This window comes from Botryllus schlosseri, chromosome 3 (assembly GCF_051294905.1).
Source record: "Botryllus schlosseri isolate E-star chromosome 3, Bs_hap1, whole genome shotgun sequence".
Classification (NCBI taxonomy): domain Eukaryota; kingdom Metazoa; phylum Chordata; class Ascidiacea; order Stolidobranchia; family Styelidae; genus Botryllus; species Botryllus schlosseri.
Window position 1 is genome coordinate 20,917,378 of NC_137238.1, and position 20,771 is coordinate 20,938,148.

Consider the following 20,771-nt stretch of genomic DNA (forward strand, 5'->3'; position numbering starts at 1 on the left):
CACAGGATGATTTCGTACAATGCATTGCTACTATATGTGCCATTGTCTGTTGATTTTACGGCGGCATATCTGATATCAGACGAGTGCAACGAAAGCATGCAGTGGCGACAAATAACGATATCGGCTGAATTCGTCATATGCGTTGATCTAGCCAGTACGATTTGCAAATTTCTTCATCTTCAAAAGTCATATAAAATATGCCCAGTCAATGACTTGGGTCGAGTCATGCGTAATGACTCGAGTGCAAGTCGAGTCAATCCAAATATTGACTCGAGTCGAGTCGAGTCATTTTCCCTTTTCAAGAAAATGACTCTAGTCAAGTCGATTCACCAAAAATTCGTGACTCGAGTCTGACTCGAGTCATTACAACCCTGGCTGCTGCTGAGGGTACCTGGGCCTTTAACACCGTCCAACACCAGCAATCATTCCTCTGCTACCATTGCAAAAGGAATATTCTCCGATTCCAACATGACCAAGACTACAATCATTGTTACTGGAGTTCATGCTCCATACGCTCAAAAATTGATTTGTCCAAACGTGGTGTACAGCCTTTTTCCATCTTGGTTGACGCGTCTAATCTGAACGAAGTGAAGACGTTTGGTTTATCACCCTATGAGAGGCCCCAGACCAACGTTTTTTTTTTGGGGGGGGGGGGCTGACGAAGTGCTGCTTCAGCCGGGAGTAAAGGTAAACCAAGACCTCAGCTGCGTCGTGAGATCCATGAAGCACTTTCTAATAACAAGAAGTTGCCGGAGAAGGTTGTTTTTTGCTAAAAGTATAGAATGTGATATGCCACAGCTCGTTCAAATACAAAGTATGCACAAAGACACTTTTTAATCCCAATCTAACTTTTCGACTGTCCTTATTTCTGGGTCCATGTTAATGGCAACCCTGTATATAGGCTGTCGGTGTGTAACTGTGTATAGGGTTTATTACAACAGTGTATTCACACCCATATTATAGCATATGACGTTGACTTCCTATTGGAATTATGTCGAGTGTCTATAACAGCTGGTAACTGACAACCTCCAAATCTTCATGAACCTGCTAACCACAAGCAGATCTCACTCGATCTGGCTTTCATTCGATCAGAGGCAACCGCTGTCAAACTGGCAGAGTGTTGCAATTTATACCGCTGATACAGCTATGAGACAGATGTGATACACCTGTTTGCGGGACGATATGATAATATCCAACATTGTGTTTTCCACGCCATATTAGGAAACGAATAATACTTCCGATTGCAATGATCTCGAGTCTATATAAGCGCATGTTTAGTTGACTCGAGATGAGATTCATTTGCTAAACCTACTTGTAACAACGTCTGAAATATATTCGTATGTCTTGCATCTATCTGCGTCTTAAGAAGATCTCACCAGGATACAGTACAGGACTCCAGGTTAAGTAGTCAGCCAGCTAACCCTATAATACCTTGGTTAGCTATACTTCTACTCACCAGGAACATTACCATTGTATTACTGCATGATGACCCGAACGATATCTTATACGCTACTACGTTGAGTACGAGGACTTTTGACGTTGCCATCGAACTATCGAATTATCAGGATTCCGGACATTGATCAATACGGTACGTGCTTGTATTGCATTTCTGAAATAAGTATCGCGACAGCATATAATTCCCTAGCCAATTCGTGTATTACATGTTATATATTATTGTATATTTGTGCACATGTTATGTCTCCTTGGCTAGTAACTACACCTACAGTCGTTAATTCTAACGTTGATATCCCTAACATTGTTAAGCCCGTAAGAGCTTACCAGGTAAGATTGACGGAATGAATGACGATGGGTCTCACAGCGATAACTTCTCAGATTTGATATTTCCTGTTGTAATATGGGATTCAGCTTCACAGCGCGTGTCTGATTTAAGTGTTATTCAGGATCATAAATTAGATACTCACGCAAATGTTGAACGTTGGTTGGCTAGTTCGCTTTCAAATGTTGATTCACAAATTAACACCAACGTCGTACAGGACAATTTCCTTTTTGATGAGAAATCGCAGTTGAATAAAAACGCGCGCTCCACACAACTCGAAGTTTCGACTAGATTACGCTTGCGTCTAGTTTACGCGCTGCTGACTATGGCCCAATTAATTTCTGCTCAAATGTTAGATAGTGCACAGCAGAGTAACGTCGTGGGCTTGGGCGCTTGCGCGCAAACCGTGCGATTCATGCCTTTCAAATTGACTCTCAGTAGAATTCGAAAAGAATTACAGCTTTTTTATTCAATCAAAAACTCGCTTAAATCTTCAGCGAGAAATCACATTATGTGCTGGCGTCACATGAATTACGATAAAAAAGCACGCCAATGTACTGATGTTCGCTCTTGGCACTGGATTGATTTTTGTAAAAATTTGACAGAATCAGTGCAGGCTCAGGATTTTAGTTGAGGTAGAATCTGTATACAGCAATCCTGCGTTTGGTGTGGTGTACTAGCTCTACCCGCTTCGTAGTTTAACCGGGTTATTTTGTTTCTGTATTTAGTTTTACAGGGTCCATTGTACATGAGACTGTTTCGTGAACATGAATTACTTTTGGCCTCAAAATCGCCATGTTTTATTTCACCGATTTCAGCCATGGGCGTGGTGCAGTCGATACCACGTGGACGTTGTGACGTCAGAGACACGTTTCCCATACATGTCGCAATTTACAGACCGCGGGCAGATTCTTATTTTTTGCAGCCAGACGACCGCATTTTCGTTTCAGAACATGATTGCTCCCACTCAAATTCGAGTTACATGACACCTTTTCCTGTTTCCCGCGATACCGAACACGACGTATACGTGTCGCGAACAGGATATACTCCGCGAGATTTCACCTTGCGCAGTTCATTCAAAATTAAACGTGCTCGTTTTTAATACAGAATTGTCTCAGATCCTCTTATAGGTATAGCGTGCTCTGTCGTGGGCGCGCGTTCTTCTTGGTCCGCGGCTCGATAAGTCAAAGTAGACAAGTCAGCATTGCTCTTTTAATAAAACAACTAAAATATGTCGATGCTCGTCCGACGAAGACTAAAAGACGACTGGCTCGGACGGTGACTAAAAGCGACTGCATAAAAGAGTGCAGCACAACAAGACGTAGCAGTAACATAATCAGTCATCAGCGAGGGTAATTATGGGTTAATCATGGAGCGGTACGCTACAAGGGCCCCCCTGGTTGGTAAAAGCTTTAGGGTATAATGGACACTACATCAGTCAACGATATAACTACGAATGAAGCACCCTACCAGCATGACACGGTAGTGATTACAGATTAGGTTTCGAATACGAGTTCAATTCTATATGTTCTAACGACTAATGAAAGTGAGATGATGGGCGTGGTGGTAAAAGTATAGACACAATTATTCGTTTAGCGATAATGATGCACTTTACAATGAGACAGGCTAAATAAGACACGATTTATAGAACATACAGGAGATGAAGAAAAGAAGCCTGCAGCGAAATAATACAAGTGATGGCGGAAAAGTGAATGAGCAACACACTAAATATCCATTTTAAATACTGGTGACAACACAAAGTCATTCAAGTGATGTGGAGTACGAATATTACGGCCGCTGGCCGACACAGTATTTGTTCGCGAAATATCAACTTGCGGTGGCGTCAATTCGTCGAGACGCTCGATGGGAAGTCTGCCAGGTATAAGCCTGTCGGTTGAGGCGTCATACGGACCCTTATTCGTTTGAATTGTGAAACATTTATGAGTGCGTTTTAAAACTTGATGTGGTCCAGAATAAACCGGATCGAGTGATCTACGATGACCATCTATCCGCAAGAAAACGTGCGTGCAATTATTCAAATCGTTCGGGACATAAGATTTTTGATTGGAATGAAACTTAGTCGGCATCTCACCCAAGGCTGAGAAAAAGCGTTTCAATTCACCTACGTAGTTGAAATCATTAGCGTTATTACCACTGGAAGAAGGATTGACTAATTGACCGGGTAGTCGAAGGGAAGTGCCATACACAAGCTCTGCTGGTGAATAACCGAGATCTTCCTTGACAGAACATCGCAGCCCTAAAACAATTAAGCCTAAGTGATGATACCAATTATGAGGACTTTCTAATGCGCGGAGGGAGGCTTTCAAAGTTCTGTTATAGCGTTCGACAAGAGAATTTTGCTCCGGCTTATACGCCAAGGTTGTGATGTGGAAAATACCCAAGAATTGCATATACCGAGTCCATTCAAGCGAGGTAAACCGACTTCCCCTGTCGGTTATTACTTTACGGGGTGAGCCGAAATTCGACACCCAGCCAAAACTAAACGCATCAATAACAGTTTGGGCACGAATGTCCAACATTGGAACACATACAGGCCAGCGAGTATAGCGATCAACACACATCAAAATATACGAGTAGCCGCAACTATTCGGGAGTGACAAAATGTCCACGTTAACCGTATGAAAGCGGTCGGAAGGGACGGGAAGATTATTAATTGCAGTTCGAGTATGCCTATGAATCTTAGATCGTTGACACTGCTGACAATAACGGACGAAATCGTTCACATGTTGTTTCATGCCGGGCCATACATAACGTTCAGCTATTAATTTAGTGGTCGCGCGTATACCGGGGTGCGAAATATCATGCACACTGTGCATTACAGTCTCTCGAAGCGCTGCAGGAACGTAGGGACGTTCTCTACCAGGTAACGACTTGTCGAAAATGATAGGATCGTTCAACTCTACGAAATGTACTTCCGCGAGATGCAACGAATGGTCACCAGCGTTAGCGAGGAGTTCTTTGAGCTCATCGTCGCCTTTCTGAGCGTCTAGTAATGCTTCCGCTGTGATGGGAACAGTGTTCGGAAAAATTGCGTTCACCTCGAGTCTGGAGAGCGTATCCGCAGCCGTGTTCAGAGTCCCTTTGATGTGTCTAACGTCGTCGGTATATTCCGTGATGAATTCCAACTGTCTTGCTTGACGATCCAGAAGTCTGTCAGTTGGATTCCTTAACGATTGTACAAGCCCGTCATTATCGGTAATCAGTTGAAATTTCCTACCCTTTAGCTGGACATGAAAATGGTTGATTGCTGAATAAGCCGCCAAAAGCTCGCGATCAAATGCGGAGTACTTGCGCTGTGACGGATTCAAGGTTTTCGAGTAGAATGCTAAGGGGGACCACGAATCATCACATTTCTGTTGCAAAACAGCTCCAATTCCGACTTGACTAGCGTCTACCACAAGTGACAGTTCGGCATCGTGAATCGGGTGGAACAATATGACATTATCGGACAGTTCGGTCTTGATGCGTTCGAAAGCTGTGTTAGCACTATCTGTCCATTTTACAAGATCGCGCTTATTCGATGCTGCATTGGCCACGTCATACAGTGGCTTCAAAATCTCGGCACACTTTTTGACAAAACGGTGGTAATAGCAGACTAGTCCAAGGAATGAACGTAGTTGTTTTACAGTTTCGGGACGAGGATAGTTAGGGATTACTTCAACCTTAGACGGCAAGGGACTAATTCCCCTTGCATTAACAAGGTGACCTAAAAATTCGATTTCTTCCTTACCGAAACTGCACTTATCAACATTTATGACCAGTCCGAACTTACGAAACCTTGAAAACAATTTCGACAATGTTGCCATGTGCTCTTCTTCAGTCCGAGTCGCAATTAAAATGTCGTCTAAAAACACGAAAATATTCTCCAGTCCTTCGGTTACTTCGGATATAAAACGGCTAAAAGTACTACAAGCGTTGGTCAAGCCGAACATCATCGTCGTTGGTTGGAATAGCCCTTCGGGACAAATAAAAGCAGCCTTCTCTTGATCGTCCGGATGAAGAGGGATTTGATGGTACGCCTTCGCTAAGTCAACTTTGCTAAAAACATTACAGTTCGACAGTTCATTGGTAAAATCACGCAAAAATGGGACATGCCAGCGATCCTTGGCCGTTTGATTATTTAATTTCCTATAGTCGACACAGATTCTAATATCGTCTATCCCCTTCGGTACGACAGTGATGGGAGAGGCGAAAGGCGATTTTGAGCGAATGATTACACCAGACTTCAACATCTCTTGCAATCGATTCTTCACCTTCTGTGTCAAATGGGGCGGCAATGGGCGACAGCGTGAACGAGTGGGACATCCGTTAGTAATAATACGATGTACAGTACCGTGATTAGCTCGTACTGCTGCATTCCGTGGAATGGTAATGTCATTGAAGCTCGACAAAAGATCTAAATATGGCCTATTGTGATCATGCGCTATAAAGTTCAAACCGCGAACTACTGGATTACACTTCCAGCCAGGAATGAAACCTCCTGAAACCGTATCAATCAGACAATTGTTCCTCAAATCAACGACGAGAGAAAATCGCTTAATAAAATCAGCCCCCAATATGACAATGTGTGTATCGGCAATATAGAATCGAAATCCATACTTGTGTTTATCGGAGAACTCGATCCGCAAATATCTCGTTCCAAACGTCGCAATTTTCGATCCATTTGTAGCGTACAGATTTGGTCCTGGTTTACTTTTTGAAACGTTACTCGAAGTCGGCTATAGTGCACGTTGGGTTCGAGTCGGCTGGCGAATCACGTCAGCTAGGATGGCCAGCGAAATCACGTCGGGTAGGATGACTAGCGAAATCACGTCAGCTACGATGGCTAGCGAAATCACGTCAGCTAGGATGGCTAGCGAAATCACGTCGGCTAGGAAGGCTAGCAAATCACGTCGGCTAGGAAGGCTAGCGAAATCTCGTCGGGGTCACCAAAATATAGCGTGCTCTGTCGTGGGCGCGCGTTCTTCTTGGTCCGCGGCTCGATAAGTCAAAGTAGACAAGTCAGCATTGCTCTTTTAATGAAACAACTAAAATATGTCGATGCTCGTCCGACGAAGACTAAAAGACGACTGGCTCGGACGGTGACTAAAAGCGACTGCATAAAAGAGTGCAGCACAACAAGACGTAGCAGTAACATAATCAGTCATCAGCGAGGGTAATTATGGGTTAATCATGGAGCGGTACGCTACATAGGCTTGACAAAATAAATTGTACGAGCTAAATTTTGACATTGTAGGCAAACTTAATAAATTGGTATTGCCTTTCAAATTTCTCAGCGATACAGCGCTTATCGCAGCTCAGGACGTTGTGATTAGAATTACACGCCGTCCATTGTTAACTGCTCTACAGGCGTACATGTTTGCACGCCTCGATACAGGAAGTGGTTTTGCATTCCCTTTCAACTCTCACGTTGGCGTGATCTTGCGTTAGTGCGAATTATAATTTCTGCTAAACTTCGTTTATTTTTGAGGTATCCTAGAGCGCTTAGTGCGTTCGCTTGGGTAGTTTTAGAGAAGTTGGCTCAGTAACGCGCCATATTCGATTTCATACGACACTGGATTGGCCGTGAGCGTCCAGTGGACATATAGGGTTTCTGCGTAATTGATTGTACATGCTTTAAATTTGGTATACGGTTCTTTATCCTCAAATTGCGTTCCGAATTGTGTGATTTATCTGGCTATGTTTATCGAATGAAGGACATTGTTACATGATCTTAGCACCGCCGTTGTATGGGATTCAGCTCATTGCGCAATAATTGCTTTTCCCCCGGTTTGCAGTCAAGAATTCCCCCAGTTTAATGCAGTATAAACAACGTTACCCTTATGTTACAAGAATTGAGATGAAGTCACTGGGATTAGCTTTAGATGTTTGGTTATGGATTTTTTTTCCTCATACCGAACCGCTGTTAGTCGGACACATGCGAAAGTTGGGCTTGAGCAGCTGCAGCACGTCTCAATGACACCAGCACCAGCATAGACTTTTAGCGACGCTCCTGCAGGTACGGGAACGATCTAATTCTAAATACCGAAATCTTGTATCCAATTTGAATACATTCGAATGTAACGTTGCACATCAAATATAGGCTATATGCGATTCAGAAATCGCTTATTCCACTTATTGCAAATTCTGCATTATAATTATATTTCAGTTGACGCCAATGGAGTGCACCGTTATTGGTTTGTCATGGGAATTTCATCATTGATCAGAAATGCTTCCGACAGTCTGTTTGCTATAGTACAGAAAGCTTATTTTCCTGGCGGTCACTAGTGTCGGCTCGGCCGTTAGTTCGTTTGGTCAGAATTATCACGTCTAGCTACTTTATAGATAACGGAACAGCTCATTTCGGTTCAAATATTCTAAATATCCGTATCCCACGAAAAATGTTCAATAATTATTTTTTATATAATTATGGCATTCTCATTCGCAGAACGCGTCTGTAACTCAAATTCAAATCTCATTACATGATTGTTAAAGTATATAGTTGAATCGACGCGCCACGTAGCTTACTGAGACGTTCTTAGATTGTCCAGTAAGGTGGATCCTTAGCCTGGAAGGATTATGATAGCATTTTATCACACGGATATCTCCGCATGTTTTAATTCAGTACTTGCGTGAGTTGTCTGCTTCTCATATCGCCAATCGTTTATATTACACCTTTAGGGCCTTAAATGCTGTTAGGTGCAGCCTTTGTTTATTTCATTTGGATTACTGAATTACCCTGCCTTACGTCACGTCAACAGAGGTGGCCGCAAAGTAGTACTTCTATTTTTTTTTGAAGTACTCAAGTAGTTTTCCGCTACTTTTTGTACTTACTCAAGTAGATCTGATTTCCTCTACTTCTACTTCTACTTCGTAATATTTTGTGATCTACTTACTTACTTTTCGCTTATTCAGTTTGTCAAGTAGAAGTAGTGTGATCCTCCAATAAGGAAGATAGCCTGAGGAATTTCAGGGCTGTTTCACGGAGAACCGACATTAATTTTCATCAAAGTCATGCAACGCCAGGACTTTTGTTGCGCTTCGCGCGCTGTAGTTATAGATTGACAAATATGTTTTCCGCGAAATGTCGGTGAATATAAATTAGGTTCCGTATTGTGTTGTTCCGCTCATACGGCATTGCCGCCCATATCCAATTTCATCACAGTAACTATGGCCCATCAAAACGCTTGAACTACCGTTTTGCAAACTGGCAAATTACCATTGTATCGTAATCTAGCAGCCTTGACATGTGCTAATCAGGATAAGTGAACTCCGGTGTCTTTTTTAAAGTTGCACCTGTTTTAGCAGACCACCTTTGAAACTTTCTGGACAAAAGACATGAAATATATTTTCCGCTTTTAAAACGGGGTATTGTGTTTCTCTTTCAATTCCGAGGATCATACTTTGGGTTTTAAATACTTTCAGTTCTTTTGTCTGCAGAACATACATGTTGAAGTATACAGGCAAGTACCGGTATTGTAATTCCTCCATTTTCCGAAATAAGGATACACTATATGGTAATTTTCCGATCCAACATATTTTTGATTAACGTTTGCCTATAATAATCACGCAAAGGTTGACAGTCCATGCAAACGAATTGCGACTGTTTTCAAAACTACTAGTACTTTTACCACCTCTTCACGTCAAGTAGTTACCCTCCATAAGTCCACATAGCTTGTAGTTACAGGGCTTTGGAGACATTTATTTCATTTTATTTTATTGCTTGTTTCTCTTGTGTCGTATTCGTGCTAAGCCTAGTTGTTAAGTCCTTTTCAAAGTGATGCTGGCTGTCGTGTGCTGTTTCAGATTTGTGCATGCACGTTCCAATCTCGCCTTCGCTTCCGGTGCATCAAGCTCTCATAGTCAAAGGGACATCGAACGTTTTCGATCGACTTGGGGAACAATTCTGGCATAAATTTCGTGTTACGAAATCAACGGTACCGATTCGCAACGGAACGAGAAATCGGGAAACGGTTGACGCCGACAGTACACTACCAACTGCGGCAAAATGATGCTGACTGTTGACCACATGTCCACAGCAGATTACCGACGTAATACCGCTCTCTACCTCATTCGGCCGACCGACTCAACCTCGACCGACGTAATACCGCTCTCTACATCAATCGACCGATTATGTCGCGACGTACGAAATATGCAGTTATGGTACTGCGAGAGCCCAATCCCCTGAAATCTGTTCAAGCCAGACCAGCCGCGAATCCAAACAAATATTACGCAGTTCCACACCCGAACAAAAGAGCCAGACCCCATTTGAAACCTGCCTTGGATATGCTACAGCACGCAGGCATATATGTCCCTCAGCTATTGAGTAGCCGATGTGCACCGCGAGATTGAAGTAAACGTCGATTTTACTCAATCGTACTATATACTGATCGAAGTATATGAGTACTAGAGGTCGACCGATTATCGGCTTGGCCGATTATCGGCGCCGATATTTGGAACTTTCTCGAATATCGGTATCGGCCAATCTAGGCCGATATCGCGACCGATATTTTATATCTAACTACAATCTACCTTTTCTGAACTGATCTGCAATTCTGTATCATGTTTTGATTTTCGGGTTATCCCAAATTTCAACGAATGTTCACAATTAAGCAATAAGTCTTTTCGATTTCAGTTTTCTCGTTTGTTGTTCACCTTTCTGTGGCATGAACAAGTGCCACCTTGCCTAATATATAATATTTTTGGCGAAATAGTTCTCTGCTCCTTCCATATTAATATCGGCCTATGATATCGGTTATCGGCCTTGTGAGCGTCGAAATATCGGTATCGGTATCGGCCTGTAAAAATCAATATCGGTCGACCTCTAATAAGTACCGAATTTTTAAACAGCCACGCTTGTACATATCGGTGGCCACGGACTTGTTTTTGAAGTTGGATAGCCTCTCAGACTTGGCGGGTGTATTGCACTTGAGAAAAGCCTACTGAGATGTGTATTTAGTTTTTTTGTGTTAGGCTAGAATTAGTTAGATGGTTAGGCTACTTATTCTAGTGTATTAATCCGGATTGTGTAGTGTTGGATAACAATTTCTTGCTCTGATTATCTGGAATTGTGTTGTGTTTTAATAGGCTAACTTGTATATTATAAAAGCTGTAGAAAGCCTTGTTCATCTCTCTCGTTGTATTAGTGTTGTGGACTTGATTTATTAGTGGAATTGTCTTGGCTATATCATTACTGTTGTCTACACCTATACGTATGATAGTTACTTCCGCTTCATTGCATGTCCGCTCCTTCAAGCAAGGGACGGTGTCGATGTGTAACTGTGTATAGGGTTTATTACAACAGTGTATTCACACCCATATTATAGCATATGACGTTGACTTCTTATTGGAATTATGTCGAGTGTCTATAACAGCTGGTAACTGACAACCTCCAAATCTTCATGAACCTGCTAACCACAAGCAGATCTCACTCGATCTGGCTTTCATTCGATCAGAGGCAACCGCTGTCAAACTGGCAGAGTGTTGCAATTTATACCGCTGATACAGCTATGAGACAGATGTGATACACCTGTTTGCGGGACGATATGATAATATCCAACATTGTGTTTTCCACGCCATATTAGGAAACGAATAAGACTTCCGATTGCAATGATCTCGAGTCTATATAAGCGCATGTTTAGTTGACTCGAGATGAGATTCATTTGCTAAACCTACTTGTACCAACGTCTGAAATATATTCGTATGTCTTGCGTCTATCTGCGTCTTAAGAAGATCTCACCAGGATACAGTACAGGACTCCAGGTTAAGTAGTCAGCCAGCTAACCCTATAATACCTTGGTTAGCTATACTTCTACTCACCAGGAACATTACCATTGTATTACTGCAAGGCCTAATGGTAAATACGAACTGGCTCTAATCTGACTGGCATAGAAGTGAACGATGTTAGTAATACAGTTTGGGTCTGCAAAGCGAAAATTGACACAATTATGAAGCACTAGGCCCAGGGGCTCTCAACTTCCCTCGTATAACGGGACGCATTTTATCAGCAAATGACGCTGCGGGCCGCAGAACATTATTATCATGTATTTGTGGGCTACTATTAAATTTAGGCTATTGTAGACTATTTACCAGTCGTTTACGGGCATTTTTATGCATTCCAAAGAATTAATGGACAACGTTCGTAAGTTTGCAGTTGCTGTATTTTGTGAGAATATGTATCTTCCAGTGGTGCAAGTCAGTCCCTTCATGGAGGGTGTATTACATTCGTTGCCAAGTCCTACATTCAGACCCTTCCAGCAGAGAACTGAACTCTCTGTTTCAATACGTGAGCGCGCAAATATAAAATTACCGTCGCTTTGTCGTTTCACAGGCCATGCATTATCACTTTGAGCTCTCTGCTGTTGTTTACGAAACAAAAAGATGAGCCGCTTATCACCTAGCGGCCATTTGCATCAGTGATCGGGCTCATTTCTGAGCAAACCAAGCAACTCTCCTCCTTTTCTTCCATGGCTGGAGCCCTGCACCAATATAGTTACATAAGTCAGCTTTGTCAAGTGTATGTTTTTAACTGGTCCCCTCCCCACGTTGGCCTTGCCAGCATTTGCTCTGGAAATATGTCCACTCTGATAAAATGCACCAAGATAATTAGCTATGGAATGTATGTCGAGTCGGTGGATTCGTCCAATGCAAGCCTTAAGTATGTTCTGAAACATGGCAGCGTGTTTCAGAACATGCGATAAAAGATCGACTGACATTGTTTTTACTCTTCTGGACACGGTTGAATCAGACACCTGTAGCTTCCAAATTTGTCAGGTGATGTTGTCCTTGCTGCTAAGTTCCGGAAACAGCGAATATTCGCACAGTATGTTAGAGTTTTATTGAAATACAACGTCTCTAGTAGATTTATTGGGTTTAGCGATATTCCAAGTCATTTTTCGTTGGTGATTTCAACAAGGCCACGAAATATGGATTACTGGGCTTGACACCTAGTTAGCAACGTTTTTCTGAGATCAGGCAATATGTGTAACTCCAGAAGAAACTGGTAACATTTCAAGATAGTCAAATAGCTATTAATTATATGTAACAATACTGTGCCAGTATAGTAATTGTGTGTACTTGTACAATGAAAGATGTCGCGGGCGGCAAAATAAACGTCGGCGGGCCGCGGGTTGAGAACCCCTGCCCTAGGGAGTGACAAAATTCCGGTGAATTGTTTACATATAATGACGGAAGCCTGTGGGGAAAATATCCATAGGCTTGTCGGTGATTAACAGTCGGAAATATGAATCATATGAAGCTGCGATCATGCGATCATTTGCATCACGCTATCATCATAGGCTATAGCAGTGGTTCTCAACCGGTGTGCCGCGGCGCACTAGTGTGCCATTTACGCCTCGCAAGTGTGCCGCGAGAGATTTCTTCGAAATTTTGAAATCATCAGCAAAAATAATTCTAGTCTATAGCAAACGATCAGTGATCTTAATTGAGCTTGATATGAAGTTGACTAATCAGAATTGATGTTATGCCCGCAATCAATATCCCCCACGAATTCGCTTTACCCGAGACCTTGAAGGCTGATTTCAGTCGTGCACAATGCGTTGTTTGATCGCACAGAAGAGCAGACTTGGCTGCGCCAGTGCGCCTGTTTGTCAACGCAGTTTTCTAATACTGATTGTCTCCCCAATCACCTGCGAGAATTGAACTCCTTTGCAAGAGACGTACGCGTTTTCAAATTCGAATTACAACCATAGCCATCCACATCGCGATTGTTAGGTAGCGTGCAGGCACTTCCGTTAGAATGTAGGCTTGTAGTACAAAGTTGTGTTTCTGGCGACGAATATGAGAATAGAGAAGTAAGGTTAATCAAATTATATCAGTTAACAAACTTTCTCGCCGCTGAGGTTATTATCCAAGTCGTTTGCCAAAAACGTTTGAAATTTCAACGAGATCGCAACAGGCCACTTATGTGGTAGAAGATGTATACTAGTTAAAAATTCAGAGCCTCACACGGAAGAGGAGAAAGTTATTCTTCCGGTGTGCACTAGAATTGTAAAAAATGTCAATAATATTTGGTTGTTTCGCATATTATCGTCAAATTTTATTTATCCATTCTCAGCCCACGAGATCAGATTAACCGGTAGAGCTGACGGAGAAGGTATGCCTTCGAAAATTTTGGGCACAAAATTTATGACGATGCATCTTCCACCTTATTTAATCACTTTTTTGCCTGTTATTATTTTTGATCTTCAATCACGATCGTGCAGATAGTCGAAATATATATTGGAATTGCCCATCAAACGTCTCAGATAAACCTTCATTCGCGAGACGCACACGATTCCCACTTGGTATTACATTATGGGGTTCATCATTTTCCTCTGTGATTCGCATATATGTACGGTGGGGCTCAGATTATACTACTAGTTCCTGATGATTACCCCTGACCAGAGTTGGATCAATGTAATTTGTAATTGAGTTGAATGTATATAATTATATTTTTTCATGTAATTGTAATTGTAATTGTAATTGAAGCATTTCTATTTTGTGTAATTGTAATTGTAATTGTAATTTGATAAATATTTTGCCTAATTACAATTCAATTACATTGTTATTGAAACCTGACAATCACAACATAAAATAATTAGCCTATTTACATGGGTGCTCTATGCGTGTCTCGTTAGCCAGATAATTCAGCCCTGCTAACTTGTTTCCAATACTTCAGTAGCAACAGAAAACTTAGTGGATTACAATATAGGCTTAAGGGGGCCTGGCCCCCTTGGGAGGCGTGAAAGCATCTGAAGGGAGGGGGGCGAAGTTCCAGTAAACTAAAAAATATTTCCGCGTTTGGCGCGATTTACCTCCATTTTATAGTTATTGCTCAGTGTATAGTCCGAATTTCATATTGTAGAATTCTCTCATCAACAGTCATAACCTTCCATACCATCAAACTATCTGTTAGGATTGCTAACATTCTGTTTTCATTGTGTGATATGACGATAAGGGGAGCACGAAATATCTCACTGTCATAAAGGGGGCGTGTCTGAAAAAGTTTGAGAACCACAGGGCTAAACGAAATCCTAATATTTTAAAAATGGACGAACAGCAAATTAGCTCCTCTGAAACCTGTGTTGAACCATTTCCTACACACCACGCTCCGAGTTTTTTTAATCTCTGACCAGTACTGAGGCTTGTTCAACAATTGCAAAAATAAATTCAAGTTTTCAACTAAGGCTTCATCAAACGTACAGAAAGTCGTTTTAGTTCGTTCTCGTCGTATCATGTTGCGTAAATATCCTAATATTTTATTAGGCTAGGCAGGAATAACAAAATATTAATTTTGATGGTTATCAGTGCGACAGCTAACTTTTGTTGTCAAGCGGTGTCGATAGAGAGCCAATAATTACATTTTGCACGCTCCCTTGCTGCATAAATTCGACTGTCGGCAATCAATGCCGCTTTTTCTAGATGCAAATGCTGTGGTCGTGGTCGTGCAGGCTGCAGGGGTTATTCGCACTTCGCATGAGCAGATGCGATGAATGGCTGTGGATGAATCGAACGTAATTTTGTTTCAGTGGTTCCCAAAATATTATTTTTCGCTGCCGACCTCTCGTGAATAGCGTACCGATATCAACTTTGCAAGGTAAACAAAAACATTCTGCATTTTCAAGATCTAAACAATTTGGTCATTCGGTCACATGTGAAGTAATGCAATGGCTTGCGATGCCATGATGATAATTGCTGTACCTTTGGTGAACGTGACAAGTGTGATGGCCGCGATTATCCACTTTCGGAAAACAAAACTATATCATGGCTGTAGGTGTGAATGATAGTTACATTCATATATTGATTCGGGCTTGCAGTCATTGCAATGACTCGATTCTCAATGTTTTCCCAATTCCAATTTAATTTTAGTTCGAGCCCGATCAAAATCAGTTGAATCATGTCTGGCATATTTTTTTCGAAAGAGATTGAGTGGTTTCCTGATGTAAAGAAAAAGTAGATTTTCCACACTAATATGTCAGGGTTTTTCAGAGTCTGACCGTCGTTGTTTTCAACCAGTTTCCCTCGTCTTTTTACCATAACAGCATATTCTAGCTACCATTTGTTGTACCTCCTCCATGCATCCATGTGCATTTTGAGTTGAAATAAAATCTGTTGAGAATGAGGATTTTCATATAGTGCATTTCTTTGTTATTTTGAATGGTATCAGTCAATAATATGAAGTTTATGATATGACCTATTGGCTGTAAACAGGAAATGAGTAGGGAATTGAGTTTATAAACAACAATTGTGCAACCTGGCAGGAAATTATAAAGCAATTTTAAGCATGACGCACCATCCTATCACCAAAATGCTTGTATTGTGTTTCACAGTCACATACCTGTCTGGGCGTCCAATGAATGATATCATGTCGTTGGATGCAAATAAAGCGATAAGATACCATACAGTTTTGTGGTCTTGTTACTGCTGTAACACTAGGTTTATGCAATATCCATACCTGGTGTGCATTTGTTGTCTGTGACTGGTCTCGGTTTCGTGCATATGCTCATGCTGACATAATATAAGGTATTGAGCTGTAGTCACTGACATATATAGCACAAAAGTATCACGTAACAGATTATTCTGTGACCGTGGTGATGATAGAATGAATGTGAATATGATGCTCACGTTCAATATTTGAGCCCTTGTAACAGACCCACGAGGATTTTCTTCATACACCCGTCATGATTGTTGAACACTGAACAGGCCAGATTCTGGAAACAAAAAGGGTTTCGTTCGATATTGCTCAAATGTCAAACACATGATACCGCGGTAAATTAGTCAATTTAGTAATGATTGATGGGTAGGCTCAACCAAGGTATAGATTACTAACCTATCGAGTAGCACACTCACTAATATTGTTATATTCGTGTATTTACGTTGGTATCGTTCTTATTTGTCTAGGACTAATAATTACCGCCAATCGTTATTTCCTCATGTGCCGTGCCTGTGTTATTTTATCCACGTGTCTTTTTCTTAACTACACTCTGGTTAGCACTAGGCTCTCTGAAAGTCATTCTACTGTAAAGATTGAATACATTGGTTTCATCCTGGGAAGCTCGTCGTATGTTTGTATGTTCTAAGAAGACCTGGAATGGGACAATAACTGTGACATTCTGTAAAACCAATTTTATTTATGATTAGATCGGCAGCAAATAGTTTGAAAGAGAGTCCTTTAAAGAGTAATGTGCAATAAAAACGTGAATCTGCTTATCTTCAATATAGCTGACTCAGCAATGAAAAATGAATATAAGATAGAGTGAATTTAATATCCCTTGAAAATAAAAATTACTTGTGGCACCATTTGAATAAATAGGTCTGAGGTCCAAGTCAATTTGCAGAATTGTTCGATTGAGATGCAGAGGTATAGTCAATTAATCATACTCCAAATGTTATCACTGAACTTATTGCTTAAGCTTGCAACTTTGAAAGGGTTGCACAAATGACTAAAATATTAACCTTCTCTCTTCATTTTATAGAAGTTTTGCAGTGAATTGGCAGTTACTATTCAAGTAGTATCATTTTTTCATCAGTAGTTCCCATTCTTTAAGAAGTCCATATTCCTTTTCAAAAAATTATCAAGCCCACTTACCTCTGAATTTGAAACAAGTTTCATCTAATTACGGTAATGTTTATATTTGCAGCAAACATTAAATTTAATTGTCGATAGGCGCTCACATGACTGAATCGTGTGATCTTTTAGTTTAGTTCGTTTGGACAATTCTATAGTTCTTGATATAGCGGATAGGAGGTCACGCAATAACATCATGTAACGAAGTCATCATACCCACGAGTCTGCCCGCCGGAAGATGTTTAATTGGTATTTACGGGTTGTAGAGTTTCGAACACACCTCACTCAGCTCTACCGTCAAATCTGATTACGTGGGCAGACAGGACAAGAAGTTGATAGAAATGTATGCAATTCCCGATCTTATTGACCCATTTCATGATGAATTATCGAAAATTGCCGGGCTTCGCGCTGGCTCACTAAACAGCACCGCCATAATTTCGTGGAATAAACGAACAAACGTGGGCTTTTTAACACAATGGGAGCCCGAGACCAAGTTGTTTTTTGGGGGACGAAGTGCTGCTTCGCTCCTGCCAAGGGGCAGGGCCGTAACTGCCACACCCCTAATTCCCCAATGGGCGGGGGCGAGCGCAGAGGTGACCCGAAATTATATCGAGAATTAGCATAAATTATAGAGTATTTTTTGAAAATTTATGCAACTTTTTCAAAAAAATTTCGCGCATTGCCGACTTCAAATCGCCAAAGTTCTTGATTATTGGGTACTCTTCCAACAAGAAAAGATACGCAAGATTGATAGAAATGGGCATATCGGCGTTGGCCATTACCGCGCCACGACGCACCAAGACAAGAAGTGTGCCAGAACGATCGACAACGAGAAAACCTCGGCCGTAAAGGACTGCCCTTATGCTGACCGAATACTTCATTATATATACAAAATACATATAGGTTTAATTTTCCATGTTCATATATAGTCACCTAAATAACTGGCGCCGAATGTTCCTGTCTTGGCAATCTAAACCTCACAAGACAAATACCATCCCGCTGGAAAAATTAAATCCCAGTGAATAAATACCAATCCGACATCGTGTGATCTTTCAATTTATTACGTTTGGGTGATTCTATATTTTTTGATATAGCAGACAGGAGGTCACGAAATAACATCTTGTAACGAAGTCTTGCCAACGGGTTCGCCCACCCGAAGATGTTCAATTATTAATATTTACGGGCTCTACAGTTTCAAAGACACCTCACTCAGCTCTATCGGTAAATCTGATTACCTGAGCAAAGAGGACAAGAAATTGATACTAATATATATGCAATTCCCGATCTTATTAACCGATGTTATCATGAATTATCGAAAATTTTCGCGCTGCGCGCTGGCTACTGTACATCTATGATTTCGTAGTAAAAGCGAACAACCTGATGGGGGGGATCAGTTTATCACCCTAAGGGAGCCAAAGACTCATCTTTTTGAGGGGGGCTGACGAAATGCTGTTTCGTTCCTGCCAACGGGTATACACCCGGAGATGTTCCATTATTATTGAGGGATCGTACCTTTTCAAACACACCTCCCTCAGTTCTACCGGTAAATCAAATTACGTGAGCAGAGAGAGGATAAAAATTGATAGCAATATATATCCAATTCCCGATCATATTGACCGATTCAGTCATGGATTATATAAATTTCCCGCGTTGCACGCGGTATGGTGAGAAAGGCTGACGCACCCAACGGACATCCAATTGAGATGATAAGTAGCGGTCGTAACAGCGTACAGCCTGAGGCGGGTCTGGGGGATGAAGCTCCCAACAAGTTAGGTTTATCACCCTATTGGGGGCCCAAGATAAACGTTTTTTTGTGGGGGGGCTGACGAAGTGCTGTTACGGCCCCGTGTGCAGCCTTTAATTAGATGAACCAACAATTTTATCAAGTATTCAGTACAATTTAAATTTTATTTCATTTTTGAACACCACTACTGTATTTCAATTTGGTCCAACAGCCGGTAAGAGTGGAAATAACGTATTGGAAAGACAAATCGTCGAAAAGAACTACTCGGCATTAAATACCTGTATTTGTGTGCTCGTTGCCGAAACTCCCTAAAATTATGCAACAGCGTCTCACGAGTATCCCAGACTTATAAAGTTATGTGTGATGTATTTCTGTGATGGTGTTGGACAGAACTACTAATTGTCAATATGCTGACTCTAATAGCATAATCGTGGAAATGGTAATGTAACCTGTTGTTCGAAATACTATTACCCATATGGCAATATAGTTTCGGGAATTTCGCTAACATTGCATTCCGGGGAAATGATATGCCACTCTAATTTTGGTGCTTTCCATGAGCTTACTCATTGTGCATTCGTTCCATTAGAGTCTCAGTGGTGTCGCTGCTGAGCAGCTTTATACGAGCACACTAGAATAATGGTGTCAACAACTCATGCTGCCCTAACTATGGGGTTAAATAAATATATGTATTGCATTGATATATAGCTTTATTTTTCGTTGATATATAGATTTTACGTTAATATTTCACTGCTTTTTATCGTGAAACTGTTTGCGTAGTGATTCACCCTTGTTAGTCTTTTTGTGGCCATATCGTTGCCACAAGAGATAAGTCTCATTACAGGCATTTTCCAGTAATTTATGTTCACGAGGAACAAATATATTTACAGTGTCTAAACGATTATAGTAAACTGTATGAGCAATTGACATTGTACAAACACGGAACGATAATGTCCCTATAACAGATTTAAAATCACCCTTAAAACTCACTTCGCTTGCCATAGCATTTACATGTCGGACAAACTAAACATATGTGGTAATGATAGCTGTAAACGTTTAACCTATATGATAATGATGGGCTGCCAGAATCATTACTGATCTGCTCTAGTAGCGAGGAAGCATGTTGAGTCAAATCGGGACCATCTTCATCTTGATTGATGAAGTGGTTTCTGCCAGCAAACTGGATCAGAGATGAGGTAATCTTTCGAATTCGAAAGAGACTCTGGATTGCGCTTCGTTTGCGGTATCCCACCAGTACCTTGGAAATAGAAGCAACATGTCGCAGACAACTAACTATAGTATCCGCAGCAAAACGCTAACATATTGATTGACTATCGCTCTTTGCCATTTTCCGTCTGTCTGTCAAATAGCTGAACTATACCGGTGCCGGTGACGAGATGCTATCTTAGGTTTATATAAAATGCACATGATTTTCCGATAATAAACTACATTTACGCATCTCATCCGAAAAAAAAATCAATTAGATCAAAATGGTCAAATTAAACTAAAAAATCAACGAGAAAAATGATTTAAATCACATTGATTATAGTCAGTCTGATTAAAACCAGAATCCTACCAGGAATTAAGCAAATATTACGTGCATGTAACCACCGCTTCCCAACCGGTGGGTAGTGAAGAATTTCTAAATGATACAATTTCCCAATCAATTTGCCAAATATGACAAG

The 20,771-nt window shown here is 41.2% G+C and overlaps 1 protein-coding gene and 1 long non-coding RNA gene across 2 annotated transcripts in view; one reads left to right on the forward strand and one right to left on the reverse strand.

Moving 5' to 3' along the window:
- The window catches only part of LOC145436036 (uncharacterized), a 450,309-nt gene that overhangs the window by 190,111 nt on the left and 239,427 nt on the right, over window positions 1-20,771 (reverse strand). The gene's annotated exons all lie outside the window — the stretch shown is intronic.
- Window positions 917-9,871, forward strand: LOC145436052 (uncharacterized). The gene is made up of 2 exons (XR_013914149.1): window positions 917-2,907; window positions 6,992-9,871. It is a non-coding gene; the product is annotated as an uncharacterized LOC145436052 (long non-coding RNA).